Genomic DNA, 7,059 nt, shown 5'->3' on the forward strand with positions numbered 1-7,059 from the left:
ATTGTTTTTCCTGATTTTTTTCTTTTTTTTTTTTTTTTTGAGGCACATAGGAGGAGGAAGCAGGAGCCATGTGAGTCAGTCTGGATTAAAGACCTACTAAAAGCAGGTTCATTTCCTTCTAAAGGGGTGGACAGTTAACTGGAAACTCAGACCCAAAGTCCAAGGATTTCAGTATGTGCAACAGCGGGACCCAGTTTATTCTGTTTGCCCAGGCAACCCTGGGGAGATGGCTCCTCGCCTCCCTCTTTTTTAAAAAAATTTTTTTATTGATTTCAGAGAGGAAGGGAGAGGGATAGAGAGATAGAAACATCAGTGATGAGAGAGAATCATTGATGGGCTGCCTCCTGCATGCTCCCTGCTGGGGATCAAGCCCACAACCCAGGAATGTGCCCTTGATCAGAATTGAACCTGGGACCTTTAGTCTGCAGGCCGATGCTCTATCCAGTGAGCCAAACCGGCTAGGGCGCCCCCCTCTCGATCATCTATGGAGCGACTACTATTCCTCAGGCCCTGGGCCAGGCGACAGAGCCACATTTACTGCCATTCAACTTGATCACAGATATACATCCAGATTCAGCTAAATTTAACTTGGTGAGCTGTTGACACTCCCAATTCTTCTAACCAAATCAGTGGTGTTTTCCCCAACACCCACAGACACTGTAGCTCTCTGGACGCCATCTGGGTGCCCAACAATTCAATCCCATTCTGACACTAACTACCCAGAGTTAGCGGAGACCCCAAAGGTTAAGGGCTCAGTCCTATAACACTGCCTCCACATAAGACACCAGCCACAAGTCCCAGGTTGCCACCGGCACTTCTGACGGACTGGCTATAGTGTGGGGTCCCATGACCCCCTCCTCTGGTTTGATCATTTACCAGAATAGCTCACAGAAGTCAGAAAAACACTTAACTCGCATTTACTAGTTTTTAAAATAAGGGATACAACGCCAGAATAGCCAAACAGAAGAGATTGTGTCCCCCTCTCTTTTTAAGGGGCCAATTAGATGAAGTTACCCAAAGTGGCCAGATGTTCAGGGGTTGCCTACCTAGACCCAAGCCAATAACTAATCCTTTAAAAACATAGACCTAGAAGACAACCACACTTTTCATTTCACATATAGCATTGGTGCCTAAAATGAAACTCCTACCTTAAAATCAAGGGTCATCGGCCAGCGTCATCATCTTTAAGGCCAACGGCTGTCACTCTTTCAGGGTACAGGCCAATCACCAAAGCAAGATCTCATTACAGAGGGGTATTTACTTGGGACCCTGGGATGGATCTCAGGCTCCATAAAGGGACTTGCCCCAGGGACCCGAACCAAAACAGTGTGACAACCCAGTGAAATACAATAGGAAAGCCCGAATCCATGTTTCCCTTAAATGTGACAAACTGATGGAGCAAGAGTTGGTGTACAAGAGGAAGAGACTCAAACAAGAGGAAGAGATCGAAACATTGTTTCTGTAGTACAGGGGTTCAGAGAAAAATGCTTTTGAGAGAATTTCTGTTTTGAGTTTGGAAACAGCTCCTGGAGCATTGGCAATTCTCACTCCCTTAGTTACGGTTCAGTGCTCTGAGGGGGGGACCGGGACCCAGGCCCGGTGAAAGGCCCCATGAGACACACAGTGGTAGTCATGTCGCGTTTCTGAGTCTCATTTGCACTTTATTGCAGCTGCAGCAGAGTGTAAAGGCTGGAGTCTCTGCAAATGTTGCCACCCGACGACTTAAAGATACACGGTGTTTCAACAATAAAGATTAAAAGGGTGGGGGGAATACACTGTGTTATAATCAGAGAGTCAGCAAACTCCAAGAATTGCTTTTCCATCTCCACCACATTTAAAATTTTTATTTTTTGATTACCTAGGAGTGCTATCCTCTCTGGGCGTGTCACTCTCCCAGCACCAACCCCAAAGCCCTTGAAAACCAGCATTTAGTGTTTTTATGGAGGTGTGTTAGGAGGCAAGATGGATTAAGTTACCACCCACTGGTGATCTCATCTCCAGACCCTCTCACCTCCCTGGTTGGGGGTGGGGTGGTGAAAGTTCCACTTCCTAGCCAAGCCTTGGTCTTTCTGGAGATGACACCCATGCTGTGCCTTCTAGGGGCCCTCGGCCCCCAGGCATCTCATTAGCATACAAAAGACTCACCCCTCTGGTGACCCCAAGGGTTTTAGGAGCTGTGTGCCATGAACCAGGGGAAAAGACCAAAGGTCTCTTTGTCACACACGGCCTTAGATATAGCTTAGAAAAACACGACTCTTCTGTACAGATTCCAAAGGCAGGATGAAAAGAACCCTAATAAAGCTTCCCCGGGCACCTAATGGGCTTAGACGAAGTGTGTACAGACAGCACTTAGATACCGCCAGCATTCCGGGTGCGGGTGTTACCGCCCGGGAGCAAGGATGCTGGAGCTCTGTTCTGTTCATGGCATGTCTCCAATGCCTGGGCTACCTTGGGCGCCCGAGAGAGTGCATGAAGCCGAGAGCCATTTGCTGACCATTTAACCAGTGACACATCACATCTCCTCCCTCTAGTGGCCGTGAAAGTTGCCAGGACAATTCCTACTCTCTGCCTGCATTTTCTCTTAAATGTTTTGTTTTTAATACATTTTTATTGATTTCAGAGAGGAAGGGAGAGAGAGATAGAAACATCAATGAGGAGAAAGAATCATTGATCAGCTGCCTCCTGCACACTGGGGATGGAACCCACAACCCGGGCATGACTGGGAATTGAACCGTGCACGACTTCCTGGTTTATAGGTCAATGCTCAACCACGGAGCCACGCTGGCTGGGCTCTTAAATGCTCTTCATATGAACACTCTGGACCTCTCAGATCACTGGTGATCACTTCCTGTGTGTATGTGGACATGTGCAAATGTGGTGACGAATACCAAGGACCAAGTCAGGGTGACCTTCCAGCATTGGGACCCCTGAGTTGCCTAGAGGGCAACAGGCTCTGCCCTAGGGGAGGGAGAGAAAGTGTGGGGTCTACGTCTGGTCAAGGTTTTAGGTGTGAGCAAGCGAGGAGCATCCTGCCTGGGAGACAGATTCCAAAGCGTGAGTCTCGCTTGGAGAGAGCAACAAGAAGAGGAACATCCCAACTCTGTTCATGGGAAGTCTGGGCAGCGGGAGCCTGTTATTCATCCCAATACCACCTGCTTCTCAGCCTCTGCTCATGACCCTGGGACGACCTGCTCAGGTGGGAGAAGAGAGAGCGTGGGGCCGGGTGTTCAAGCCCAGACTCGGGAAGCCAGAGACGTCACCTGCTCTAGTCTTCAGTTTCTCAATTCAGTTCCTTGTCAAGGGCCCAAGTCCCCGAGTACTGGAGATAAATCTCACTCCACAGTGGCTCGGCTGGCCCACTGCTCTTCATCTCTGCCAATCCCTGCTGAGATGTCTGGGTTCTGACTTCCTGGCATCTTCAGCTGGGGATGTTTCTGCCCCCAGGCTGCCAGCTGGGCACCCGGGAGTCATTCTGCTTTCTCGTGCCCCTAGGACACCCTCGAAGGCCTGCCAGCCTGAGCCCCCTGGGCCGGTCCCCTCACGGAGGTCTGGCCAGGGGAGCAGAGCGCAGGGCCCCACCAACTTTATCCTTCGCTTCTGTTGTTTGGCCCCCATTTTAAGTCAGGGAATCTCTTGCATTCCGGGGGATGGTGAGGGGCTTGGTAAGAAGCTGTGATCTCCATCCGGTGTTTCTGCATTCCTGAGAGACAGTAAACACACGATAGCCTGTGTGTGTGTGTGTGTGTGTGTGTGTGTGTGTGTGTGTGTGTGAAATACAATAGGAAAGCCCGAATCCATGTTTCCCTTAAATGTGACAAACTGATGGAGCAAGAGTTGGTGTACAAGAGGAAGAGACTCAAACAAGAGGAAGAGATCGAAACATTGTTTCTGTAGTACAGGGGTTCAGAGAAAAATGCTTTTGAGAGAATTTCTGTTTTGAGTTTGGAAACAGCTCCTGGAGCATTGGCAATTCTCACTCCCTTAGTTACGGTTCAGTGCTCTGAGGGGGGGACCGGGACCCAGGCCCGGTGAAAGGCCCCATGAGACACACAGTGGTAGTCATGTCGCGTTTCTGAGTCACATTTGCACTTTATTGCAGCTGCAGCAGAGTGTAAAGGCTGGAGTCTCTGCAAATGTTGCCACCCGACGACTTAAAGATACACGGTGTTTCAACAATAAAGATTAAAAGGGTGGGGGGAATACACTGTGTTATAATCAGAGAGTCAGCAAACTCCAAGAATTGCTTTTCCATCTCCACCACATTTAAAATTTTTATTTTTTGATTACAGTTTGCATTCAACACTACTCTGTATTAGTCTCAGGTGTGCAGCACGGGGAGAGGCGTGCAGATCGGTTCCCACCTGCACCGTACAGAGTTATTACACTATCACTGACTGTGTCTCCTACATCCCTGGGCCTATTTTGTAACTACCAGTTAGCACTGCGTAATCCCATCTCATTTCACCCCACTCCCTCCCTCACCACCAAGGATGACCACATCAATTTTCCATTTTTACTCCTTGCAAGTTCCCTTCAAGACTGCGGGTGTTTTTCCTGGGGTGAGAAAGTGAAAGCGATAAGAACCGTGGTGATAATGAACCCAGCAGTGATAATGAACCCAGCAGGGATAATGTGAGGTTGAGGGTGTGCTGAGCTGTGCCAAGGGCAGCGTGCCCAGATGACCTTCTCCATGACCTTCTCCTGGCTGATACAGGTCCCCCTCCCAAGTCTCCTTGTAGACACATTGTGTAAGGCCCGGGAGAAGATCAAGGGCATACTGGGGATGGAACACACAACCCGGGCATGACTGGGAATTGAACCGTGCACGACTTCCTGGTTTATAGGTCAATGCTCAACCACGGAGCCACGCTGGCTGGGCTCTTAAATGCTCTTCATATGAACACTCTGGACCTCTCAGATCACTGGTGATCACTTCCTGTGTGTATGTGGACATGTGCAAATGTGGTGACGAATACCAAGGACCAAGTCAGGGTGACCTTCCAGCATTGGGACCCCTGAGTTGCCTAGAGGGCAACAGGCTCTGCCCTAGGGGAGGGAGAGAAAGTGTGGGGTCTACGTCTGGTCAAGGTTTTAGGTGTGGGCAAGCGAGGAGCATCCTGCCTGAGAGACAGATTCCAAAGCGTGAGTCTCGCTTGGAGAGAGCAACAAGAAGAGGAACATCCCAACTCTGTTCATGGGAAGTCTGGGCAGCGGGAGCCTGTTACTCATCCCAATACCACCTGCTTCTCAGCCTCTGCTCGTGACCCTGGGACAACCTGCTCAGGTGGGAGAAGAGGGAGCGTGGGGCCGGGTGTTCAGGCCCAGACTCAGGAAGCCAGAGATGTCACCCGCTCTAGTCTTCAGTTTCTCAATTCAATTCCTTGTCAAGGGCCCAAGTCCCCGAGTACTGGAGATAAATCTCACTCCACAGTGGCTCGGCTGGCCCACTGCTCTTCATCTCTGCCAATCCCTGCTGAGATGTCTGGGTTCTGACTTCCTGGCATCTTCAGCTGGGGATGTTTCTGCCCCCAGGCTGCCAGCTGGGCACCCGGGAGTCATTCTGCTTTCTCGTGCCCCTAGGACACCCTCGAAGGCCTGCCAGCCTGAGCCCCCTGGGCCGGTCCCCTCACGGAGGTCTGGCCAGGGGAGCAGAGCGCAGGGCCCCACCAACTTTATCCTTCGCTTCTGTTGTTTGGCCCCCATTTTAAGTCAGGGAATCTCTTGCATTCCGGGGGATGGTGAGGGGCTTGGTAAGAAGCTGTGATCTCCATCCGGTGTTTCTGCATTCCTGAGAGACAGTAAACACACGATAGCCTGTGTGTGTGTGTGTGTGTGTGTGTGTGTGTGTGTGTGTGTGTGTGTGGTACTGCGGTTGTTTTTCCTGGGGTGAGAAAGTGAAAGCGATAAGAACCGTGGTGATAATGAACCCAGCAGTGATAATGAACCCAGCAGGGATAATGTGAGGTTGAGGGTGTGTTGAGCTGTGCCAAGGGCAGCGTGCCCAGATGACCTTCTCCGGGCTGATACAGGTCCCCCTCCCAAGTCTCCTTGTTGACACATTGTGTAAGGCCCGGGAGAAGATCAAGGGCATACCTGCCCTTTGAAAGTCAAGCAGAGATGTTCAGAGCCTTCAAAAATAATTTCAAGCAGAATTTCCTTATCTCAGAAGCCAGACCTATTCATTATCAAAATTTAGCAAATTATTTATAGCTTTCCAGACATATACGTGCCTCCTCTCTCTCTCTCTCTCTCTCTCCTTTTTACAGAAATGGGATCATTCTATAACTTGTACCTTTCACCTAACAATGTAGTATGGGCACTTTTTTTGTATCAACAAATATTTACCTACATCATTTTTTGTGACTGAGTAATAGTCTAGTAATGTAGATCTATTATACTTCACCTGAAATCTTTTATCAAGTATTTTGAACATTCCAATTTTTCACTTTTACAAATAACAGCCTTGCAAAATGCATTTCTGTTGTCTACACCCATTAAAAAAATTTATGGTAGCCCTGGCCAGGGGGCTCAGTTGTTTGGAGCATCATCCCTTAAACCAAAAGGTTGCAGGTTCGATTCCCAGTCAGGGCACATACCTAGGTTGTGGATTGGATCCCCAGTCTGGGTGCGTACGAGAGGCAACCGATCGATGTCTCTCTCTCATATCGATGTTTCTCCCTCTCTCTCTCTCTCCCTTCCACTCTCTCTAAAATCAATAAAAACTGTATCCTCTGGGTGAGGATTAAAAAAATAAAAAGACAATTTATGATAGATATTACCAAGTTGACTTCCAGAATATATACTTGTAGTAACATACATTTTTACTAGTAGTAAAGTATCATGTCTCCTCATAGATTTGTCCTCTGAGGCCATTTCAAAAGGGAGCAGAACCTCTGAGTGAGAGTTGTTCCATTCTTCTAGCCCAGGGGTGGGCAAACTTTTTGACTCGAGGGCCACAATGGGTTCTTAAACTGGACCGGAGGGCCGGAACAAAAGCATGGATGGAGTGTTTGTGTGAACTAATATAAATTCAAAGTAAACATCATTAAATAAAAGGGT

Source organism: Myotis brandtii, unplaced genomic scaffold, assembly GCF_000412655.1.
Source record: "Myotis brandtii unplaced genomic scaffold, ASM41265v1 scaffold149, whole genome shotgun sequence".
In the NCBI taxonomy this organism is placed as follows: Eukaryota; Metazoa; Chordata; class Mammalia; order Chiroptera; family Vespertilionidae; genus Myotis; species Myotis brandtii.